The sequence below is a fragment of the Choloepus didactylus genome, chromosome 19 (genome assembly GCF_015220235.1).
Source record: "Choloepus didactylus isolate mChoDid1 chromosome 19, mChoDid1.pri, whole genome shotgun sequence".
In the NCBI taxonomy this organism is placed as follows: domain Eukaryota; kingdom Metazoa; phylum Chordata; class Mammalia; order Pilosa; family Megalonychidae; genus Choloepus; species Choloepus didactylus.
The window spans coordinates 47,157,471-47,183,255 of NC_051325.1; the positions used below are offsets into that span (position 1 = coordinate 47,157,471).

The following is a 25,785-nucleotide window of genomic DNA, read 5'->3' on the forward strand; positions in this document are numbered from 1 at the left end:
TAGTTACCCACCAATTCCCATCCCTCCCTGGTTGAAAGTCACTCCTGGGATGTGGCCTCCATGGCACTTCTAAACACCCAGTGCGTGAGCTGAGCAAGCCCCTGGGCAGAGAGATTACAGCTGCTTGAAGCTGCGGACATGTATGGGAACTGCCCAGCAAATCTGCAGGTGACGAGAGGGCCAAGGGAAGATGGGAAGGGCTCCGGCACATCACATACAACTACATGCATGCATGGCCTCACCAACCCAATGAGGTAGGTGCCATTTTATGGTTGAGAAAACTGAGATGCAGCAAAATTTAAGAATTTACCCAAAGTCACAGAGCTGGTAAGGCAGGACTGCAGGACTGAATCCAGGCAGCCAGTTCCCAGGCCCAGGCTCCCATCTAAAGCATCATCCCTACACTGCCCCGTCAGACCTGGGCTTCCCGGCCGATGCTCTCCAGACTGTATCAAGCAGGAAGCAATTGCCTCTGAATACCTGGTGTACCAGCTGCCTTTGACTCCAAATCCTGCCCATTTTGCACATACCACTCAGTCTACAGGCAACAATTTGGAGTGAGGAAGGGGGCTTGGCCTTCAGTCACCCCAAAGTGGAAAGATGAGCAAAGTTGGGGAGTGACCTCTTTATCCCAACCGATGCCAACTCCATTTTCTTTGTAAGAGGACTCTTAAAGTTATTGGGGAGGAAAAGCCTCCTTCAGGTCACAAGCTACCCTGCATGTCATATTTTAGAACAAGGAAGGGTTACCCCAGTTTCCCTCCAGCCACCCCAGGAACAGACTAGCCAGCCTTCATCCAGCTATCTCCTGGCCATGTACAACCATGCACACTCCCAAGGTCACCTTGCTTTGGAAAGTATCAGCCACAAAACATAGAAACTTTCCCCCCATCTTTCTTACCTCTTCTCATATTCACAGCATCACAGGGAGCTTAGGAGGTCGGCAGGGAAGGGATCCCATCCCTGTTTTACAAGTAAGGAAATAGAGACTCAGCTAGCTTTTGTGCCTTTCTCAAGACCACAAAGCCAGGGTGCAAAACCTGACCTGAACACAAGTCTTCTGGTTCCAAAACTAGAACCACTTCCCCAGCACCCGCCACCCATGCCCAGATTAGTGTGGCACTCAGAGGCAGACACGTGCTTGGTCCTACAGCTACGAGGCATTGAGTTTGGCCAACAACGTGAAAGCGTGGAGGCAGATTCATCCCCCAGAGCCTCCAGACAACAGCACAAACTTGTTGACGCCTTGATTTCTCTCTTAGAAAACTCAAAGCTGAGGGCCCCGCTGAGCTACACCATACCTAGACTTCTGCCCTACAAAATTAGGAGATAATAAATGGGTGTTGTTTTAAGCTGCTAAATTTGTGGTAATTTGTTACAGGTGAAACAGGAAACTAATGCAGGCAATTAGTTTACCAGGGCCTGGTATATGGTAGCTGCTCAATAAATGTTTGGATGGCAATATACAGGAATACACTTTTGAAGCTGTAAATTACAATTTGACCAAGACAAATTTTGTGTTTTTGCGGGGGTTTTTGTTTTTGCTTCTTATATTAGTTGTATTAGTTGGCTTTTGCTGCATAACAAACCACCACAAATATCCATGGCAAATAATAAGCATTTATTTCTTATTCATTCATTTGTACTGTCAGTTGGGGTCAGCTGATTTGGGATGGGTTGCTGCGGGGATAAAATCAGATAATAGCAATAGAGTTCTCAACCTTGCGCCTAGCACAGAGTGAGCGCTCAAAAATACATTCATCTCTTACCACTCCCAATGTGCTTTCCTTAGCACGTGCTTACTGCAATACTGGGGATGTCCTGACAGGTGTACACTGACATTATGTTTGTGACACCGAATCCAATAGGACAATAATTGAGAGATGTGTGTGTATGTGCATGTGTCCATACGTGTCGTATGCTGCACTCAAAACCCATGCCATCCCTGCCCCATGGACTCTGAACAATGATCATAAATGATTCTGAAGAATTCACTGGAACATGTTATCAGCCTTGATTACAAAGGAAAAGTGATTTCCTTAAAGTGGATCTTCCATTTACTTTAAAGTAGCCAGGCCCTGGTGATCAGGAAGCCAAGCAGTTCTACAGAGAAACTCCTGGAACTCAGCAAACTCGGAGTCTTCTGCACAAAGCACACTCGTTCCCCCAGCAAGCCCGATGGACAAGGCCCAGCGAACCCCCAAGAAAGCCCCTCCAACTAGTCAAACTTCACCCAGGCCCAGTCACAATGGCAGCCCACAGAACAACCTTGGAAATGGACGATCAATGCAGCCTTTTATTTATGAACGCTTTCCACTATGGATATAATACCTCCATTCTTTCCCTGGTTTGTATACAAACATCTCAAAAAAGGATTGTTTTAAAAGGACCTTGGGAGACGATACTTCTGTTTGAGAGAACAGCTGCGGTGCTTGCACAGCGAGCAGGCTGGCTTGCTGCTTGCTTGTCTCCTTTCCAAGAGCAACTGATGGTTCCTCCAGGTAGCCTGGGGAAGGCGCTTTCTCTCTCCACGGCCTTCCCTACAAGGCCTTTGGTAATAGGATTAAGACCCAGCCTGATTCATTTGGGCCACACCGTAACTGAAGTCACCTCACCAAAAGGTCTTATTTACAAAGGTTCACAATCACAAGAATGAAGTTTAAGAATATGTTTTTCCAGGGTAGCATAGCTCCAAGCTGCCACAGGATGAATTATATTTTTACAACTAAAACACATAGAAAATAAATGCAAGAAAAGCACATATTTCTACAAATGTTTACCCAAGTGTCCTACCATCATGCCATCATTAACTGAATAACCGAATATTTTCCCAACCTTTATCCTTTAGTTACCTACTTTTTAACTTTTTGATTGGAAATAATTTTAGACTTTCAGGAAATTTTCAAATATGGTGCAGAGTCCTTATGTACCCTTCACCCAGCTTCCCCTAATGTTAAGAACTTAAGTTCCACAGTGCAATTTATCAAAATCAGGAAGCTAATATCGATACAATACCATATACTAATCTATAGGCCTTCTTCATTTTTCACCGGATTTCCTACTAAGGTCCTTTTTCTGGTCTGGAATCCAATCTAGGATCCTACACTGCATTTAGTCATCACATCTTCTTAGTCTCCTCTGATCTGAAAAGTTCCTCAGTCTTTCCTTATATCTCACGACCTTGACACTTTGGAAGGGTACTAGCTATTTTGTGGAATGTTCCTTGATTTGGGTCTGCCTGGCACTTTCTCATGATTGGATTGAGGTTATGCGTTTTTGGTAAGACTATCGTAAAAGTGATATTTTGCCCTTCTCAGGGCTTCATTTCAGGGGCTCTGATATTGATGCATCTCACTGCTTTTAATGTTAACCTTGACGACTTGGTTTCTCCACTGTAATGTTACTATTGTTCCCTTAGTAATTAAAATGTGTCTTGTGGAGAAATACTTTGGGATCGGGCAGATACCTTGTTTCTCAGACTTGGCCCACTAAATTTAGGATCCATCAATAGCGCTTGCATGCAACAATTACTACTGTGACATTTGCCTAATGGCAATGTTCTATTTCCATCGTTTCTTCTATACATATTCATTCAAATTTCCTATAAGGAAGATCTGTCCCTTCTCCCTCATTTATAATTATTTCTTTATATCAGTATGGACTCATGAATATTATATTATTCCATAAGCTGTAATCCAATTTCTCCACCAATAGTGTTGTATCTCTTTCTGCATTTACTACTCTTTCTCATTGATGTATTGGCATACACCTGCCCCAGTAATATACTATTTTATTACAGTAATACACTATTTTAATTATTACAGGAAGCTTTATAATTCATGTTAGAATCTGGACATCCAAGTCTCCTCTCATTGTTGTTATTTCTTCCAAAAAATTATTAGCTATTTTCTTAATTATTTTTTCCAGATGATTTTTGAATAATTTTTTCAAGTTACCCTATAAATTCTGATGGTAATTTGGTTGACATTGCATTCAATTTATGGATTAATTTGGAGAAAATTGTTTTCTTTACAATATTAAGTCTCCCATCCAAAGACATGATATATTTAAGTCAGCTTTCATACGCCTTTGTGGAGTTTTGCTATTTATTTTACATAGATGCTGCACCTTCTGGTTATGGAAATCCTTAGGGTTTTATTATTTAAGTTGGTATTTTTGTAAGCAGATATCTTACTAAAACTCTCTTACTGGTTCTAAAATTTTAATTTATTTATTCAACAATCATTTACTGAGCACCTACCATGTGCCAGACACTGTTGAAAGAAATTGGAGCCAATTTAATTCATAGAGCTTAAATTTTAGCAGGGCAGATAGACAAATAAACAAATAAATGTTTAAAAATAGTATTGTTACTTATAATAAGGCAGAGGTAAATGCTCTATACAAAACTAAAGCAACATAAGGAAATACAAAATGACAGGGTGGGACACTGTTTTGGTTGAGAAAGCTTCTCTAGGGAGATGATATCTAAGCAAGACCTGAATAAAATGGAAGACAGAGCCAAGCAACCATCTGGACAAAGAGCATTCCAGATGGAAAAAGTAGCCCGTGCAAGGGTCCTGAGGCAGGAACAAGTTTGGCAGGTTTGAGGCACAGCAAGAAAACCTGATCCTGAATGCATGCAGAATTCTCTGCCCAATACCAATCTACAACAGGGGAGTCTCAAAAGAAGAAAGAGTTCATTGCAACACCAAGCGAGGAGAACAGATATGGCCCAAGGACCTAAAAATCTGTCTCCCTGAGTCTAAGGAGTTTAGGATTTTTATGGATTCAAACAAGGGGAGATGGAGTTATTATTCCAATAACAACTATAAGCAACTACAATTTACAAATGTGTGGAGTTAAGCTAGAACTAAGCTAACCATTGCAATAACAAGTCAATGGTTAATTCTGGGCTGACAAGTTCCTTTGTTAACATTAGGGGGTTTTCTTTGTGATTCTGAGATTCTAAAGCTTTAAACAGGAAAAAGGGGTACAAGGCTGGGTCAGTCATGAGATTTGTACAATTTGCAATTCAGTGGGTTTCAGTAATTTCAGGTGTTTCCTTTTGGCAATTCTATAATATACTAGAAAGTAGGAAAAAGACATCTATATAATCATTCAGTCATCATAATTATTTGTTAAATAGTAATTTCTCAGTTACAACCAGGGTAGAGTATGTGTTTTTTTTTTTTGGGGGGGGGGGGGAACAAGGTCAGAGAGGCAGAGGTCAAATGCCAGGTCTTATGGGCCCCAGTAAGGACTCTGTATTTTATTCTGAGTGTGATGAGAAGCATGAAGCAGGGAGCCCCCTGAGGAGGTACAGAAGTCATCCAGGTGAGGGATGATGGTGGCTAGAACTAGGTGCTAGTTGGGAAATGGTCAGATTTCAGCAGATTTTGGATACATTTTAAAGGTAGTGCTGGCAGAACTGCTAACAGATTGAATATGGGAGTGAGGGAAGGCAAGAGTGAAGGAAATGTACCAAATTACACAGGTGAGCATGCATTTTTGGTTTCTTACATGTACCCTCAAAGATCCAGACTCAGCCAACATTTTATAATACTATAAGGTCAATGCATAAAGTTCTATCTAACTTACCAGATTATTGTTCTTTGTTTAAAAAAGGACATCAAAAAAAGATGGAATCTGTAAAATACATCCACACACTTTTGGAGATGATCAATACAGCAAATGAATTATGTCGAATACACTCTGGCATAATTGGGAGAGCACAGGCCCAGGAAACAGGAGACAGGGTCTCTGGGCAAACACACTGACCTCTCTGCCCTCAGTCTCCTCACGCCCAGCCATGCCAGGCCCCAGAAACTGCATTATCACAGGGGCTTGGTCAAGTCAAGGGCAGCAGGTCAGAGTGGGCAAGAGGGAGAAAAGAGCTCCAGTTCCAGCTGTCTGCCCAGGGACATGCTGGGATTCCCCAAAGCTGGAATGGCCACCATGTAGAGCAGTGCTGGGAGAATTAAATAAGATAACACCTGTGAGGGGATGGCGGCATAGAGAGGAGTGGAAGCTAAGTAGTCCCCCTGGAACAACTGAAAAAAAAAACAGAAACAACTAGTAAGTAATCCAGAATAACTGCAGGGGGACAAACATGACCGTCCACTCATCATACACCAACCTTAATTGGGAGGAATGCCCGAGATCGCAGCATAAAATCTGTAAGTAAAAAATGCAGATCCAAATCGGGAGACTCCTCCCCCCACAGCCTGAGCTGCAAAGCCTCATGGTGCCAGAGAGACGCTTTCTCCCAGCAAGCGAATATAGCTCAGCTGAGCTCCAACTGGGGTTTTAATTAGTGAGTGTGAACTACTCACTACGAGGTACAAATCCCCAGAAAGCAGACAGAGGCTTTGTGTTATGACTGACCTTGGAGAGCTGGAGGGTTGCCTCGGACTAGCTCTGAAGGGGACTCTCTGTTCCTTCTTTGACTCTGTGGGGAAAGCTCAGCCATTTTCAGTCCCCAGTTCTGTGACCCAAACAAGGGTATAACACAGGCAGAGAGAGACCACTGAAATGCTAATGACCTCTGTGTAGGGGGTCTATCTTCTCTAAGAGGAGAGGGGTGGGGCCCAGCGCTACTACCTGCCTTTCATTCAGAACTTACACCAGTCAAGAATTATAGGCTAACAGGTGCCACCTGCTGGGCAGAAAAGCACAGTGACTGGAGGCATCAGAGGGTGTACCAATTTTCTAAGACACACCCTCAGGGAAACCAGATACTGAATATCTCTTCTTTCTGGGACCTTAGCCCATTCTGGTCTGGGGAGGCCTGATTGGGGTAACCAAGGAAACCATGCCTAGACAACAGAAAACTACAACCTACACCAAGAAAAATGAGGTCATGGCTCGGTCAGGGCAACAAACTTGCACTTCAACTGTGATGCAGGAATTGAAACAACTAACAATAAGTCATTTCAAAAGTTTAGGGAAGATATGGCGAAAGAGCTGAACCATATAATGAAAACACAGGGCGTACATAAGGTAGAAATTGAAAGTTCAAAAAACCAACTGGTGGAATCTATGGAAATGAAAGGCACAACACAAGAGATGAAAGACACAATGGAAACATACAACAGCAGATCTCAAGAGGCAGAAGAAAACACTCAGAAACTAGAGAACAAGGTAACTGAAAGCCTAAACAGAAAAAGAACAAATAAAGAATGGAAAAATATGAGCAACGTCTCCGGAAACTTAAAGACAAAACAAAAAGCAAGAATTTACACGTCATTGGTGTCCCAGAAGGAGAACAGAAGGGAAAAGGGGCAGAAGCAATAATAGAGGAAATAATCAATGAAAATTTCCCATCTCTTATGAAAGACATAAAATTACGGATCCAAGAAGCACAGCTTACCCCAAACAGAATAGATCTGAATAGGCCTATGCCAAGACACTTAATAATCAGATTATCAAACATCAAAGATACAGAGAGAATCCTGAAAGCAGCAAGAGAGAAGCAATCTATCACATACAAAAGAAGCTTGATAAGACTATGTGTGGATTTCTCAATAGAAACCATGGAGGCAAGAAGGAAGTGGGGTGATATATTTAAGATACTGAAAGAGAAAAACCACCAACCAAGAATCCTATATCCAGGAAAACTATCCTTCACATATGAGAGGAAGCTTAAAATATTCTCTGACAAACAGACAATGACAGAGTTCGCGAAAAAGATACCTGCTCTTCAGGAAACGCTAAAGGAAGTACTGCAAACAGAAAAGAAAAGACAGGAATGAGAGGTTTGGAAAACAATTTTGGGAGATAGTAGCACAGCAATTTAAGTACACTGAACAAAGATGACTGTGAATATGGTTGAAAGACGAAGGCTGGGATCATGTGGGACACCAGAACAGAAGATGAACGATAGGGACTGGGACTGTGTAACTCAGGGAAACCTAGGGTGCTCAATGATTATAATAAAAGGTACAAATATGTTTTTACATGGGGTAGAACAAATGAATGTCAACATTGCAAGGTGTTAAAAATAGGGTGGGATTGGGGGGAAAATACAATCAATGCAAACTAGAGGCTAGAATTAACAGAAACATTGTATTATGCTTCCTTTAATGTAACAATAGCAATATACCAAAGCTAAATGCGTATGGGGGGGTGGGGAATAGGGGAAGGGTATGGGACCCCTTGCATTGGTGATGTTGTCTGACTCTTTATTCTACTTTAGGTTAATGCTATCTTTCCTTTTGTTGCTTTCCAGCTATTAAGTTTTTTTGTTTGTTTGTTTTTCTCTCTTTCTCTTGCCTTTTTCTTTTGCCTCTCTGCCTTCTTTAACTCTTCCTCTGTCTTTGTGGAAGAAATGTCCTTATATAGAGAGTGGCGATGGTGCTCAATACATAAATACGTGACTATATAGGGAATCAATGTTTGTTTACTTAGGACGGAATATATGGTGTTTGAACAAAACCATTTTAAAAGAAATGGGTTGATGAAGAAACCTTGAGGGCACTATATTGAGTGAAATAAGACAGACACATAAAGGCAAATACTACAGGGTCTCAATGATATTAACTAATTACAATATGTAAATGCATAGACATGAAATATAAGTTACCAGGATACAGAATGAGGCTAAAGAATGGGGAGCATTTGCTTATTATGAGCAGAGTGTTCAACTAGGGTGAACTTAAATATTTGGAAATGGACAGGGGTGATGGTGGCATATAATGAGAATAACTAACAGTGCTGAAAGGTGTGTGAAGGTGGTGGAAAGGGTAAGCTCAGAGTCACATATGTCACCAGAAGGAAAGTTGGAGTTTAAAAGATGGAAATGTATAAAACAATGAATCTTGTGGTGGACAATGTCCGTGATTAACTATTCGAATATTAGAAACCTCTCTCACGATGTAGAACAAATGTATGTCACTATAACTAGAGGTTAATAATAGAGAGGCATATAGGGAAAAAATATATGCCTATTGCAAACTATATACTACAGTTAGTAGTATTTTAACATTCTTTAAATATCGACAGTAACAAATGTACTATACCAAAACTATGAATCAAGAATGGAGGGGGGGGGGTGTGGTTAGGGGTATGGGAGGATCTGAATTTCCTTTTTTTTTGTCTTTATTTCTTTTCTGGAGTAGTGAAAATGTTCTAAAAATTGAAAAAAAAATAATTGTGTTGATGGATGCACAGCTGTATGGTGGTGCCATGGGCAATTGATTGTATACTTTGGATCTTTGGATAGTTGTATGGTATCTGAACAATCTCAGTAAATATATATATATATATATATATATATATATAAAGATATATACCTGTGAATATACATATTTATATATATAAAGATAATACCTGTGAGGGACTTAGCACCGCACCTGGTGCACGCCATGAGCTGAGCTCACTACATGGAAGCTGGCGTTACTTTTCCAGTTAACGTTAACAGGTACATATATTTCACTGAATTTCAACTCTATTATACTTGTCAACTGAACGTATTATGTTTTATTGATGACTGAAGTACCCTTCAGGCCCTGGAAAGAGGCTGAAGGTCATGATTATAATCTCTAATTAGCTTTGTTCTGGAGCTGTGTGCAAGGGCTGGTTAACCAGAAGTTTCAGGATATGACTTCTGGATAAAGAATTGCTGCCTGGATGGATGAAGAACAGATTTTGTTCATTTACTCAAATCCTTGTTAATTGTGAATAATTACTGGAGGATGCTCTTTAGCCATCACCTACCGGTATAAATAACCATTTGTTCCTTGAATCCAGGCTATTAGTACACTCCCAGGGCTGTTCTGATACAAAGCCATGAGAAATGAGGGGCTCACATCCCCTATGTGAATTTTTATTTGGCATGACATCAGAGGAAGCCAGGAGAATAAAAAGAAAAATCCAGTGGGATCTAAGTTAACCTGCATTAGTCAAGATCTGAACTACTAACATCTGTAATGAAAAGTGCTTAAGGATAAGGTATTTTTGGAAGACAACCCTCCCTGCCCCAACAAAAGGTTTTTTTTTGTTTTTAATGAACTCTATGAAATCGCAAATTCAAAGCAGAGCCAAGAAAAGTGAGAGGGTGGTCCTGGCGTTTACTGTCCCCATCCTGCCTTCTCCCAGGAGAATGTGGGCTTTAAGGGGGTTGTAAGCGATCAAGCTGTGCAGTCAGCACAGAGAGGAAGGGCGTGGCTTAGATGCAGGCATCTCATCTGACAGGTCAGACCCAGTTTATCCCATGGACGTTGCTCCCTGACCCCTGGCCCCTGTGACCCCTCTTGGCTCCCCTCCACCATCTTCAGACCCTGCCTGAAAGTCCCCCATCTGGCTATTTCAGCTTTCACTCTAATACATGCTCTTGCTTAATGCAGTACATGTAATACAGGTGTGTTCAAACTTTTCCGTTCACCTACCCTTTCTTCAAATCAAAGTTTACAAGGGAGCCAAATAAGATGCCGGAAGAACTCTGAGGTCGGGACAGGGAGTAGGGGCAGGAATTCAGGCCTCCGCCCACCAGCCCCTGCTCTAACCCTGCAGCTGCAGACAGGGTGTGGTGGGGAGTGCCTGCCACCCCCTCGGGCTCTGAACAGCCCAGTCTGACATGAGAAATTATCAGGAAAGGCCCAGCATAGGCCTCTCCTGGATTTGGAATTCAGCTCTTCCCCCTACCAGCTGTGCAGTCTTTGACAAACCCCCTCAGAGCCTCAGTTTCTTAATCTGTAAGAAGCAAACAAAACCACCTACCTGATGTGATCACTGCACAGTCGAGGGGAGATCCTGGTTGCAGAGCCCCCCACGGGGCCCGGGACACGGAGGGCACGTGGCAAGGGTTCATTTCCTCCCCCGTTCTTATGTGCCAGGCTCGCTGCCATGTGTTTTACATCTACAAAATCTGACTAATTCTAGACACACTTTCATTTCACATTTCAACGTCTCTGAATCGGGGATGTGGCTGGTGTTCTCTGCCAGCCAGGCCAGGAGGAGCGGGGGGTTGTGGCAGCAGGTTCTCAGCCTGGGGGCATTCCTGGGGGACAGGGGCCACCTCCCTACATGCCAGCCCACAACGCTTTGCTGCAGAAGGGACATGAGCCCTGGTTGTTGTCCGAAGACCCCTGTTGACACTTCCTGGCAAATTCTAAATATTCCAGCATCATAATTTGAAGAATGGTCCACTTGGGGGAAAAACAAATCCTGGGTCAAGCATTGAGTGCACTCTTCCAAGAGTCACTGCACTGTGAATCCTCTCAGTAGCTCAAAGAACAAGAATGTGTGTTAGAAAATACAGACATTGATGACTCTGAGTCACAAAGTGATTCAGAGACATTAACTCTGAATGCAAAAAAGTGTTAGGAATACCATCGCCAATTTAGCTGGCTTATGTTTTCCTTTTAATGTATGCAAATGTGTGATATATGATAAAAATCTATGTCTAAATGAATTTTAAAGAGCTCTTTTGATAAGCATAAAATAAAAATTCTAAGTGAATAAAAGCATTGAATCTAGTTTAGTTGGCAGCATTTATCCTTTTTTAGTGATGCATAAAAGTGCATCTCCTGGTTAATGGTCAGTACTTTGGTTTTATGAAATATGGTATTAGTTTAATTGCCACAATTATGTTAGGAAGTTGGTATGATTGCCCCCATTAGACAGGCAAGAAACTGAGGCTGAGAGAAGCTAAGGGCCTGACCTAGAGCAGTGCCTCCAGCCACGCTGGGCCGGGCTGAAACCTGGGCACCGGCTGCCTGCACTTCCAACCCTCTCAGTCAACTCCACCGCCTCCACCTAAACCTGGATTCCAATCTGAATCAAGCAGGAAATTACTGCCAGAGAGTTAAATTAGTTGGCTTTTCATGCATATATAATGAACTCTTAGTAATAAATAAGCTTTTATGGGTGTCAGCTTTATCCATTTTTATGGTGCAAAAGCAAAACTCGCCTGGTGTATAATCCTAACAGGTGCTGCCCCTCACACCTGCACGTGTAAATCGCAGTGGAGTGAGACTGCAGGACAGAGGAGGGGAGTCATCCTTTACGAGACTGTGGATGGTTACAGCTTCGGGGAACCAGTGTGACAATCAGGCAGCATCTACCTGGGGCACTGGGATGCAGACAATTTACTGGACGCAGCGCAACTCTTGTGTGGTCATAAAGGTGATATTCCTGAAGATTAGCATTGTCCCCAGGACACTGGGCAGAGAGTGTCTAAACAGAGTAAGCTACTGAGAGAGGGAGGGGATGAGAGAGAGAGAAAAGCCATTCCCAGAATGGCAGGCAGAGCTGGCATTCACGGAACACAGTGGAACGAAGCAAAACCTTCCAACTAGTACTGCACAAACTGGAGCAGGCATTGGAATCACCTGGAGGGCTTGTCAAAATACAGATTGCTGGGCCCCTGCTCCCAGAAATCTTGACTCAGGAGGACTGGGCTGGAGTCTGAGAGTTTGCATTTTCCCCAGAAGCTGCCGAAGCTGCCAGTCTGTGGCCCGTACTGGCAGGAGCGCTGCTCTCGGTTGCATTTTGTGCAGATGCGGGGAATTTCCATCTCATATTACCCAACATCCTGAACTAATCAGCAGCCACTGAAGGGATGTAAGTGGCCCCAAGTCCCAAGAGCTGGCCTCAGACAGTGCAGCAGTTAAGAACAAGGTCTCCAGAGTGGAACTGCCTGATAACTCGAGATAAGTTGCTCAACCTCCCTGAGCCTCAGTTTCCTCCTCTGCAAAAGAGGGGTTAATGATCATACCTATGGGATAAGGTTGTCATGCTGGTTAAGTGGGTTATTATATGCAATGTCCTTAGCAGGGTTTTCTCTGCTCAGTAATTGTGAAGCTGAGCGATGGGGTACAACAGGGTTTATTGTACTATTATTTTTGTGTACTAAATTTTTCCACAATAAAGTTTTTTTTAATAAAACATAATACCTATACATGCATCCAACTCAGAGAATGCTCATTTCTATTCTTTGTCCACACCCTCACCAACTCCATAGCAGCCCCCCCCCCAAAAAAAGAAACAGCCTGTCTATTTTTGTGGATTAGTGGGAGTGGTGGGGAAGTTGGTGGAAAGAGCCCAGATAAAAATGAGACACACCTGGGTGTGGATCGTGGCTCAGCTTCTCACCAACTTGTGGCCCTGGGTAGATAAAAGCCTCTCAGAGCCTCAGCCTGCTCACGTGGAAAATGTATGTGACTTGGTTTGAGGTCCTCTGAAATCGGAGCCTGAGATGAGGATGTAGGTGCAAGTTGTTTCCTGGAGAAGGGATCCCAGGAAGGAGGAGAGGGAGACCCAGAAGGAGAAACCAACAAGGCTGCTGTGCCAGTTTGAATGTATTATGTCCCCCCAAAATGCCATTATCTTTGATGTAATCTTGTGTGGGCAGATGTATCAGCGTTAATTAGATTGTAATTCTTTGAGTGTTTCCATGGAGATGCGACCCATCCAACTGTAGGTGATAAATCTGATTGGATAATTTCCATGGAGGTGTGGCCCTGCCCATTCAACATGGGCCTTGATTAGTTTCCTAGAGCACTATATAAGCTCAGACAGAAGGAGTGAGCTCACTACAGTCAAGAAGAACACTTCGAAGAACCCACAGGAGCTGAGAAGAGGAGCTGCAGATGAGAGACAGTTTGAAGACGGCCGTTGAAAGGAGACTTTTGCGCCGCAGAAGCTAAGAGAGGACAAGTGCCCCAAGAGCAACTGAGAGTGACATTTTGGAGAGAAGCTGAAGCCTCGAGAGGAATGTCCTGGGAGAAAGCCATTTTGAAACCAGAACTTGGAGCAGACGCCAGCTACGTGCCTTCCCAGCTAACAGAGGTTTTCCAGACACCATTGGCCATCCTCCAGTGAAGGTACCCAGTTGTCAATGCCTTACCTTGGACACTGTATGGCCTTAAGACTGTAACTGTGTAACCAAATAAACCCTCTTTTATAAAAGCCAATCCGTCTCTGGTGTTTTGCATCCTGGCAGCATTAGCAAACTAGAACAGCTGCAGTTTGAGGCCCGTGCTGGACCACAGGGACTCACCTCTGCAAGGGATGCTGAGAAGGGTATGGGATGCCTCCCAGAATTATCCCTCCAGAGGAAGGATGCTGGGGTATTTATCCACCAGTTTCCAATTCCCCATGGCTGAGACTTTCTCCAGGGGGGTTACTCCCCACAATTCCAGGCTGTTCCTGTCTATGGACTGGGCACTTCTGTGGCCAAGGCAGAAGAGCAGGGAGATGAGCAGTGGGCACTGGAGTGGGGAGCTGACTCCATGCACTGAACTGTCCACCACACCTACGTCTGAAATCGAAGGTGGGCTAAGAAGATGTGACACAGGACCCCAAAGTGTCTGCTGTAGCATTTAACAATTGCAGGAGTGATATAAAAATGACATAAGCTAAGGCATGTGAAGCAGCTGACACATAGTAGGCATGCAACAAACACTCCCTTCCTTCCTTTTCCCTTTCACCCCACTACTGGGAGCCTAGACACTCTTGCCCTTTGCCCTCACTTCCACCCTTCCCTGGGTCTCAGCATACTGGAGCTGCTCAGTCAATAATCCCTCCTGAGGTGTTGTGAGGTTTCAGAAGGGTCCCCTTTCTTAAGGAGAACGTTGACCATTTATTCATTCTCTCATTCATCCAACACTTACATGTGGTGCTTCTACCAGGTGCCAGATATTGGTGCAAGGTAATAAACTTGTAATGTGTTAAGTTGCTAAAAATATTGGGGTTTATTTGTTATAGCAGCAAACATAACCCAAACTAACCTTCCCTGCCTATAAAGAGCTTCCTGTCTAATGAGAGAGATGAGACATGAACCCAAGTGTCCTAAGAAAGCATTGATTTATAAGACTTCAGAGACAAGAGGACAGTTTCTCAGTGTCAGGACAGTGGTATCAGGAAGTCCCACCATGTTGCACAATCACAGGAGGCTGCATTCACATGGATCTATGTGACCAGCAAGCCCTAGATCCGTGCAACGCATCACCCTGGCATCAGAGTGGAATTCCTGCAGGGGTGGGCATTTTTGCTGAGGCTTGACGGGTGAGTAGGAACCACACCCAGGAAACACAGGCTGATGACAAAGAAGGAAGAAAGAGAAAGCAGATGGGAAGTCAGAGGCATGTGTGGGGCAGAATAGCCACCAATGTTCACTGAGCATGTCCGGCCAGACATTGTGCTATACTCTTTGCCTACGCTAGCTCATTTAACCCCCACGGCAGCCTTGTGAGGTAGTCTATTATCTCATTCTACACAAGAGGAACTGAAACACATAAGATGCAGTAATTTGCCCAAGACACATAGCTAGAAAGTGGCAGAGCCAGGATGAAAATTCAGACAGCCTGGCTCCAGAACCTGTGCTTTAAATCATCCATGGGTTCTAATAATCACCAACATCAGCACAGCACTTTACAGTTTGCAAAACTCTTTCAGACTCATCATCTGTTTTTGTCATGACAACAGCTGTTCCCATTTTACAGATGAAGGAATGTTACATAAGGTCTTGTGGCTTACCAAGGTCACAGAGGAATTAAGTGGAGTGGCTGGGAGTCGAACCCCGTTCTCTTGCCCCTAGACCAGAGATGTTGCAGCAAGGAGTCTGCAAAGCAATCCCCTTCCTCCTCCTTGTTCTGTATGGGAGGTGAGGCATCTATATTTAGAGCATTACAAGGAGCTGCTGAGAGAATGTCCTCAGGCTATCAATTCAGCCTTACACACAAATTCACTGCAGATCCAGAAGGCCAGGAATAAATGGATGGGAGAAGGTCCTTGATTCCAAACAGAAATTGAGCTGATCAAGCACAGCCTGAGCACAAACAGAGGCTGCAGCAGGGAAACCAGATTTATCTCAATCACTGTGTGCTCAGAAGCTTTCCCCAGAACCCAGGTCCCACTGGTCAGGAAATTGTCATTTCATGCATTGTTCTATTATCCCTGTGTACTGTGCAAGACTCTGTGTTCCTCTGAGTCCTTATCTTCTCTGTCCAATTCCACAGACTGGTGGGATGGAAATAGCTCAAATCCACTCAGACCATCTCAGGGGCTGAGCTGTATCAGGGAGAGCTGTTTATGGACAGAGCAAAGACTTGATCTCAATCCCCAGCTGGGCTCACTGAGGCCTCTCCCTGAAGGGGTGTCTGCTGGGCTCCTGCAGCAGGAGGGACCTGCTATCCATCAAATGCACACTCTCTCCTTCTGTGGTTTAGAGTTGTCTCTGAGGCATGCAGCCCAGCCAGGAACTACATTTCCCAGCTACCCTTCCAAGCAGCTGAAGTCATGTGACCAGGTGTCACCAACAGAATACGAGCTGAAATGATGTGTGTCTCTCCTGGGAAAGGCAGTTAAGAAGTGGGTGTGCTTTCTCCACTCTCTCTCTCCTCTTCTGCCTGGATGCAGACCCTGGGGGATGGATGGTGGAGCCACAGGTGGAAGGAACCTGGGTAAGGAGAAAACACTTGTGTTGTTACTGAAATAAACTATGGGGGCCACTTGTTACAGCAGCAAGCATAACCTGAACAACTATAGCCTCCTTCCTGACCCGTGGCAACTTCGGCTCCCCCCTGGAGGGAGAGGGTGGAATCCCACTTGCTCCTTCAGGCCCAAGGAGAGTTGTAACTTCACTTGCTCCCTGTTGTATACTGGCCCCACATTTTCAACTGGATTCTTGCTGAAGAGAACAATATTGCTCCAAATACAGTATCAGTTTCCCTGAATAGAACACCAGATCCCCTTGAGACAGGGATGCCTCTGATCCTAGTCCATTTGAGACTTCCTGCCCAGACTTAGTCAACAGCCTCCCACCCCAGCTCCGGACTGAGACCTGCTCAGAAGGGACTAGGGCCTCAAATGCCAGAGGCAATGCCCACCTGCCCCCCAATTCCTGTGGCTGCTGCCCAGCAACTCTGCTCCTGAGTTCTGCTCCCAGATTGGGTCCCTTTCTTGTTAAATTGGCTGGATTTGAGCCCTCAATCTCTAGCCTTACCGGTGACTTGATACCTAACCCCTGGGGGAAGAATGGTATAAGAAGAAGGGCATGGGGTAGAATCAGAAGGACCTCCAACCAAACCTATCAAGTTCTCCTTTGTGAGCTCACTCACCCTCCATGAGCTGCCCGTGCCCACCTCTCAGTCCTCACTGTCTTCTCCCTCCCCACCAGTCTCCTCCAATCAGCCTGGACCACTTCAGTTCCCTCAAATGTATGTTGCTGCTAGCACCCTACAGACTTGCACATGCTATTCCCTCCATCTGGGATGCCTGTCTGCCTTAAAATAGGAGTTCAGAGATGTGCCGAGAATGGCTGCTGTTTTGTGACTATTCAGCATCCCTTCCCTCTTCTTCTGGAAACAGAGACCTATTGTGGAGAACTTTCTCCATGAGGCTTACATGGGGCTGACTCCACCAACTCTCTGACCAGAGGGGTGGGTATGAAACTTGGGTAGGGCTCCAGGAAACTTAACATTTGGACACCAGGATAGCTAACAGGCCTCTTTTTTCTCAAAAGTCACATGGAGGATATAAGTTTGGGATCTTCAGTGGCCATCTTATCCCCACTCCATTTGAGAAGGGAGACAAACATTCCTCAGAAATGAGATCAGAAGTAAGGCCCTGCGTCATTGTTGAGCCCCCTGATGTAGACAATGCTGGGGCCTCATCCAGACCAGTGCACCCACCTGTAAGTGCTAACAACTCACAGATGCACCCTTCTTTAGAGAAGTGCTTTCAGCCAAACAGAGCCACTTTGCCCAGAAATTCCCAGGAGAATATGTCCCCCATGCCAGGGGCAGACTATAGCCAATGCTTGACTAATAGAGTCATAAAATGCCAGGCTTCTTACTTCAGAGTGGAACAAATTTGCAATGTCATTTGTACTCCAGAGTTCTCCTTGGGATCAGGCTTAAGCTGGACTCCAGCTGAAACCACATTCTTCATTGCTCCTTCCCTGCCCTATCTTGATTACAGTTTCCTTCCCTTCCAGGTTTGTCATAAGAGCACTCCCTCAATAAATCACTTGCACAAGAATCCCCATCTCATGCTCTGCTTGTAGGAATACAACTTAAGACACCCCTAGATCAAGCCATGCCTGAAGCCAGAACTGTGGGCTTCCCAGTCCCAAGAGCCCACAAATTCTCTTTTTTATTTAAGGCCATTGGAATTGAGTTTCTGACACTTGTACTTGACCTGGGAGACCTTTATTTAGCAAAAAACAAATATTCATACAGCCTTCCTTATTGTCAAATTCACCTTCACTGCCAACCCAAGTGAGGTAAACCTGCAACTGCCAGCTCCCTGGAGAGCCACGTGCCCGGCCACGCAGGCGGACACACCCCCACACCGACACCCTCACGCTACAAACAGGAACTGTCACACCTCTCCACACGTCTTGGAAACTTTTATTCAGTGTGTGATGCTAAAAAAGGGCCAGATTTCAACGGCAATAAAAAGGACCAACTGCTTAGTCTCTCTTCAGTCTGTGGTGAATACAAATAATACTTGTATTTGTAATACATGTTAGAGAAAAAACGGCTTCAGTTCTTGGCTTTAGAGAGTTGCATGCCTTTCAAGGTTTCTTGCATCTGACTGTTATAATGCAGAAATTGCTGGCTATTAGAAATAGAATCCGTCCTGAAATCCTCCAAGATGTTGGCAGTGTATGGTATTAGAAAATTACAAGGTTTTGCTGTGTCGCCACAAAAAGAAAGATTAAACAGAAAGCAGGGTTTAATAAATAAAGTTGAAAGTTGCTGAGCAGAATGAAGGAATCTACTCTTATTCCTGCAGCCAATGTCTTGAAAAACCTTGAATGAATTACACACACCCCAAACTCCAGACTCATCCATCCCCAGCTTTTTCAGTCTTTGTCTCTTCAAGACAGGTTTTTGCAACTGTCTTGGGTTTTAATGTGTGTTGTGGATTTCAGCTGACATTGGCTATAAACTTCAGTCTTTTCATTCAATCAGTGTATGTGCATTAAAGCTACCATTTATTGGGAAAAAGCTCACCAAATCCCTATAAAGTAGTTAAATCATTATTATCACCCCCATTTTTATAGAAGAGAAAACACAAGCACGGAGAAGTTGGACAATCTGCCCAAGACCACGTGGCCAGTAAGTGACAAGAGCCGAGATCTGATGCTATGTTTATGGAGCTACACTGTCCCTGTGTCAAGACTATAATGTGAATTTATCCTCTCTCTTCTTTAAAAGTTTGATAATGTGTATGTGGCACTGGGAATAAAGCTGCCTCTTGCAGCATCCATGGTTCCTGCTGTCCTTGTGTCATCCTCTCTGAGCCTCCACTTCCTTATCCATAAGATGGGCCTAGCCATGCCTCCCTGGGGGTCGATTTTGAAAGTTAAATGACATGACGGACCTGAGAGCCTAGGACAGAGCCTGGAATAGAAAAGCTGCTCAGTCATGTTTGTTTCTGGATCTGAATGTGCCCAACACACCCCCTTTTCAGATAAGATCACTGAGGCCCAGAGAGAGCCAGGACTCCACTGAGGTCACACACAGGTCTGGCCAGAGGCTCTGCTGTCTCTTGGACCAAGGCTTCCACCCCTTTGTCACCTGCCCTCCCTCCCACTCCGAGGGTGGGCAGCTCTGCCTGCACCCGCCACACACCTCCCTGCAAGGGTCTGTGCCCAGGCCTCCTGGACTTGACCTGCAGCTGAAGCAGATGGGGTGGGGGTGGAGTGAGGCACCCCTCCTTGGCAAGAATCTCCCTGCCTCCTTTATTCTGGGAGTGGGTCTCTAATTCCCTCCTGTCCGTGCCGTCTGCCCAGCCTGCCTGCCCCCTTCAACCTGAACTGAGGACAGGCACCTGGACAGGGAAGCAGAGACAGGAGGGGGTGTCACCCATGGGAGGCCAGGAGAGACAGTGGCACTTTTAAAAACCAGCTCGTCCATCAGCCGAGCCCAGGAGGAGCCTAGGCCCCCAGCACCTGCTCCAGCAGGGCTGCTCCAGAGCCAGTTTCACCAAATTCACGACTTTCCACTCCATCTCCATCACCTTCCCCACAGTCCGCCCCGCTCAGAACCAATCTCATTCCCGATTAAACTTTCTCTCCCTTCCATTTGTAATCGCGCGCCGGGATGGGAGTTTTGAAGCTCCGTATAAATATGTGCTTTAGAATTAAACTGGTTCAGCAATTCTTGACAATGATTTCTCAGAAATTAAGCCCAGACAAATTTGTTGGGCTGGAGCAGAACCTCTGAAACACGCATGATGGAAAGGCTGCAAATGTATTTGGGAGCCAAGCGGCTGCATAAACAGTGGCTGGGCCTCCGTGGGAACTTGCTGCCCCCTGGCAGCGCTCGCTGTCAGTGCCGACCTGCCGCCCGGAATTTCACACACCCTCGGAGAGAAACAGAACGTCACAGCTGCTGGGCACCTACCCGGGCACAATCCCTTCACCCTGAGAGGACCCAGATGCTTGGAGAGGTGGAAGTAAACTTGTCAAAGGGGAAAGAGGGTAAGATTGATATTTTCAAGTGCGCCTGGGGTAGCAGGCTCTGTGCAGCATGAGATAAAAAAAGGAATGACATTCTGATACATGCCACGACATGGATGAGCCCTGAAGACATCATACTAAGTGAAAGAAGCCAGACACAAAAGGTCACATGGTGTATGATTCCTTTTATATGAAATGCCCAGAACAGGCAAATCCATGGAGACAGAAAGCAGATTAGTGGTTGCCAGGGGCTGGGGGAGGGTGAATGGGGGGTAGGGGGTGGGGGGTGATGTTTATGGGTTTGGAGTTTCCATTTGGGAGGATGAAAAAGTTCTGGAACTAGATACTAGTAATGGTTGCACCTTGTAAATCGTACTTAATGCACCGAATTATACCCTTTAAAATGACTGAAATGGTAAAATTTATGTTTTGTGTACATTATCACAATAAAAGCAAAATAGATCACCTGGCACTCCCCCACCCCTTGGGAGCCCCACCCTCCACGTTCTCCTGAGCATTTCCGAGCATCCCCAAGGGGTCTTTCTGCTGCCCTGTGGTGTCTGCCAACCCCTTCTCCTGGCAGCTGCCCTCTACACCTGCCAAGAACCCCACAGCTGCCACTCAGCTCTGCAGAGCATCTGAGGGTGGAGAGGGGGCTGGTGACGACCCCAAGGGCACCATCTCCTCTTCTTGTAGGAGCTGTTGGCATAAAAGCTGCAGCCTCCTGGCACTCTGGCCTGTAGCGATTTCCCGGCAGTCTTAGGGCAGCCACCTTTCTGGGGAGTTTAGGAATGGTCCATGGGGGGACCTGGGGGATCTGCTCATGACAGACCCTGCACTGGACTCAGATGCTCCTCTCCCACTTGAGACATCATCCTCAAGCCAGGCTCCTACGTCTGGAAAACATCTTTCCCAGGGGCTCCTAAAACTCAAGTGCTGATAGAACCCTTGCAGGCCTGCCCCCCGCCCACCCCCCATCTTCTGGACACATGCCAATCCCAGGTGAACACCTGTTTAGCTCAAGTACCTCAACTATATCATTTAATCCTCATGTATATATGAAACGCAGACTATAATTTCCATTTTATTGATAAAGAAACTGAGGCTTGAAGAACAAAAGTCACATAAGAAATCAGGAGCAGAGTTAGAATTCCAAGCCTGGTCTGTCCAACTCCTCTCTGGACCAAGACTGCCCCCCAGGGCTGGGTTCTCACCATGCAGCAGGGATCCAGAGAGTCGTAACCATTTCTCCACCAGCCCGGGAGCTCCCAGAGGGCAGGCGGTGGGAGCCAAGCACAGAGCCCCCGAGGTGGAAACTTCAGTGAATGTTTCAAATGAACTGGCCACCGGCCACACTGAGGCTTGATAATAGAACTGGCCTGCTAAATGATAACTGACCTGAATCTTTGCCCAGAACTTAAGATAAACAATGAAATAAAAGTGATTGGGGGTTGGGCATTTTACCTGCCTCTTTCTCTCTCTCCCTCTCTTTCTTTCTTTCTTTCTCTGCCTTTTTTTCAGGCTTTGGTTCTGTTTTATACACATACTCATAAAACCAGTCTAAGGTTTTCACAAAATCTTTACAAACAAGACATTTCTCAATGGTCCCCTCTCTGCTCCTACCCATCCCAGCCCTGAGCAGTCAGACCTTCCTTAATGGGGCTGAAGAGTTACTCAGAATCCCAGGCTTCAGCCTTAAACTGTTAGGATTAATTTTCTCCCACACTCGTTGAATGACAGAATCGGGTTTCAGGAAGATCTTGCCAGGTTGGAATCATGGGCCAAATTGAACAATAGAATTCAGAAAGGAAAAATATAAATCCCACACAGTTCAAAAATTGTTCACACATCAAATGGAAGAGGTGTGACTTTAAAGTGGATCCACAATGTGTCATGATGCCCAAACAATCTAATTTTATATTGGGGCCATATAAACACCAGTACAGTGCCCAGGACAAGGGAGGTGACATGTCCAGCTCCTACAAAGTATTCTGAGCATGCTGAAATCCTGTGTGTAGAGTCTGCACTTCCCTCTTTAAGAGGAGCAAACTGGAATATTTCCAGAGGGGTCTAACTCCTGCCTTCTCCCTCAAAAGAACCTGACTCTACTTCATTCCCTTTCTCAATTTCTGGCACCCCAGGCTCAACCTTCTCCCTCTCCTTCCTTCCACAGCTAGTGTGACCAAGTCCCATGGGCTCTACCTCCTGACCATCTCCACTGTCCTCCCCTTCTCCAGCACACCTGCATCTTACCTCAACTCATGCAGCAGCCTCAGACCTGTTCCCCAGGCACACCCCCAACTCCCCACTGTCCGTTCTTCATATTACATTTAACTCCCTTAAATGTTCCACCCCATACCTGCACCCCCACATGCATAAAATCTGGTTGTGTCCTTTTTTGCCTTGAAAGGTCTCCTCTGACCCCAGAGGATAAAGTTCCAACAGCCCAGCATGACATGTTCCTGCCCACCCTCCCCACCTCCTGATTCACCCTCTCTGCCTCACCATGTTTAATTTCATGACTGGGGGTGGGAGTGGGGGTGGGGTCCATCTATGTTCCTGGGCTTTGAAGGTGCCACTTCCTCTGACAGAGGCACTACTGAATTACCAATTCCTACCTGTAAAACTCCTACTCATCCTTCAAGGCCCAGTTCATTCGTCCCTATCTCTGGGAAGACACAAGCTTCACGGTTCCTCTGTTTTCCAGGCTCACAGAGCTGCCTGAGTTCCCTTGTCACACTGTCCTGGACCAAGAAATGTGTCTGTTTCCTCCCCTAGATGGTGAGATCCTTGAGAACAGATACTGGATCCTATTCATCACTTAACTCCTGTGCCTAGCGCTGAACCTTGTACACAGAACTCATCCATAATGTGTGTAGAATGGATGGATGGATGGATGGATCCATGGATGGATATCTGTGATCAGATTGAGCATGACTTCACACCACTTCAGTCAACCTTCTATTTGATAAGCTTAGGTTCCAGATGAGTGTGAGTTGGGGGTATGAATCTATCATTCTCTTGGTTGGTCTTTGTTTCCGTGAGCTTCTCAAGATATGGGCATGCCTGTGCGTTGAGGAGGATTCCGGGGCTTGAGGATATGTGTTTCTTCATACGACAAGGCCCTTGAACATAAGCTGGTTACATCACTGAATGCTCATCTGAAGAACCAGTGACCTTTTCCATCACTGGACTTAGCCAGAGACATAAAGTTTTTGCACTGAGAGACCTAGGAAGGTAGCAAGTCGGGTTCCTCGGGAAGTAGACTCTGAGAAGGGGAAAAGCAAGTCCTCCTGGGATCACTACCTGGGTAGGAAAGGGAAGGAAGAAAGATTGGGCAGAGAGAAGTTGGCCTTCAGAGTCGTGGGATTTGAGGAAGGAGACTGGGCTTCCAAACCTACCTGACAATACAGGCTGCCCTGGGGAGGGGAGGCCACCTGGAGAGGGGACCAAAGCTGGGGCTGATAGCCACAGCACTGCCAGCAGCCAGGAACGAGTCTGTCCATCCTGAATGGGGGTGTGGGCCACACATCCAAGCATCCACCCCCATCCACATGGCTTTTTCCATGCTTCCAGGAACCATCCTCATGGCATGTTTGCTTGCCTCTCAGGGCCCTCATCAGGGTATTAAATCCCGTGTCCCAGGAGAGTGTTCCCAACTCGATAAAGTCTCCGTTGGCCAAGGTTCTATGTTGGTGTTCTCAGAACACGGTCCCACAGGCACTCTCAGGGCTCCTCCTGCAGACCAAGTCCCACAGCTCCCTCGGAGTAGATTCATTTACCTTCCTTCTCAGACATAGTGCATCCCTGCTGGGTTATGTCATCTCTTTACCCTATGGCCAGCAGGGAGGGAGGGCAGATCCTGAGGGGACATGGAGCCTCATGGGAGAGAGTTTCAGTGCCAGCTTCAGGCCAGGGGAGAGCACTAGGGGAACGTGAGGACTCAAGATTTGAGTGTGCATCAACCCACATGTCCCGGTCCCACATGTCAGGGTCCCATTCTTTCCCAGCCAGGGCCCTTGCCATGGACTGGACTGAGTTGGAAACCTGTGGAGCTCAGCTATTCTCAGGAGGAAGTCCCAGGCCTAGCCTTTAGCTTTCTCTGCCCTCTGGCTGCAGGAGGGGAAAGTTTCTTTGCTTGTTTCCAAGGAGGCCTTTTGGCTTTCACATTTAGCTTTTAATTGCCCATTAATCACTCCAAATCTTTCCTTATCTTTTTCTAGAGTGTCAATGGAGCTTAGCAACAGCCATCCAATTCCACTGTATTCATAGATACCATTTGCCCCAGATTCCTCAAATGCATGACCTCTCCACCACCTTCCACCAGCACACCATCCCATGCAGCACCCCTTATGTCAGGGGCTATCTGTGCTTCACTTCTCTCCAGGGATGGGGTCCTCCATGCCTGCCGGGCAGTAGGTGATCAGCTTACCTGGAAACTAAGTTTCTTTTGTGTTCTCTGTCTTCAGGCAGACACTTGGCCTCTCTTGTCCTGTATGTCTTTTTGGTCTTCGAATCACCACCCCCTCTTCCATTCTCCCCACCTGCTGCACAGATTTCCTGTGATGTTGGGCTTTGTTAGATCCACATGGGAGAAGACCTCAGTGCGGTCACAGTTGATTCGTCTGGGAGGGGGTGGCGGCTGGTTGCTAAATCCTAGGCTCTCAGGATTGCTCGGAGGGTACCGGCGGCGGGGGCTCTTTCCCGGAGGCGAGGGCGAGGCGGGGGACTTGGCCAGGTCCCCGGCGGTGGCGTGCAAAGTATGGAGGGCGGCGAGAAAGGAACAGGCAGGACACGTTTCTTTTAGGGTGAAGAAACCAAGAGAGTTTATTAGGGGAGAGTACAAGCTTATATCGGGCGGTCTAGAGGGCGGGGTAGCTGTAGAGGTTAAAGGCTTGGATTGGTTCTGAGAGGGCACGGAGGGAATTGCTCCGGTAACGAAGAGGGTGGAGGGCGCGGGTAAGGCACGGGGGTGGGGTTTTCTCCGGCAAGCCCTCCCCAACGATTGTACTTTGGGGTGAGGAAATGGGGCCTGCATTCGGCTCCACTTTCTCAGGCCCGGGGGGCCGTGGAGGGCGCTACCACCCGTGCCCCACTACCTTTCCTAGGGGCTGATCAGTTCCCCTGGCCCAGGCCCGCCAAGTCAGAACTCGATAACAGTGTCCCGCATTTCCCCCTTTTTTTCTAATTAGAGGAAGAAGCTTACCGGAGAGATCCGCCAAGGGATGAGGGAAAGGGGAGGTGGGGGAAGGGATAGGGGTAGATGGTAGTTAGAGAGGCTGGAGCTCGACGTTGGTGTGGCGCCCGGGCGTTCGAGAGGGACCTCGCTGCTTGCGGGATGGACGAGGGTGGCGACGCTGCGGAGGGTC

General features: G+C 46.1%; 1 protein-coding gene across 1 annotated transcript in view; it reads right to left on the bottom strand.

Moving 5' to 3' along the window:
- PTPRT (protein tyrosine phosphatase receptor type T) overlaps positions 1 to 15,544 on the bottom strand; it is a 1,173,155-nt gene extending 1,157,611 nt beyond the window's left edge. The window contains exon 1 of the mRNA XM_037810913.1: positions 15,481 to 15,544. The gene's annotated coding sequence lies outside the window, so the exon portion shown is untranslated. The remainder of the gene's footprint in view (positions 1 to 15,480) is intronic.
- Positions 15,545 to 25,785: the final 10,241 nt, after the last annotated feature.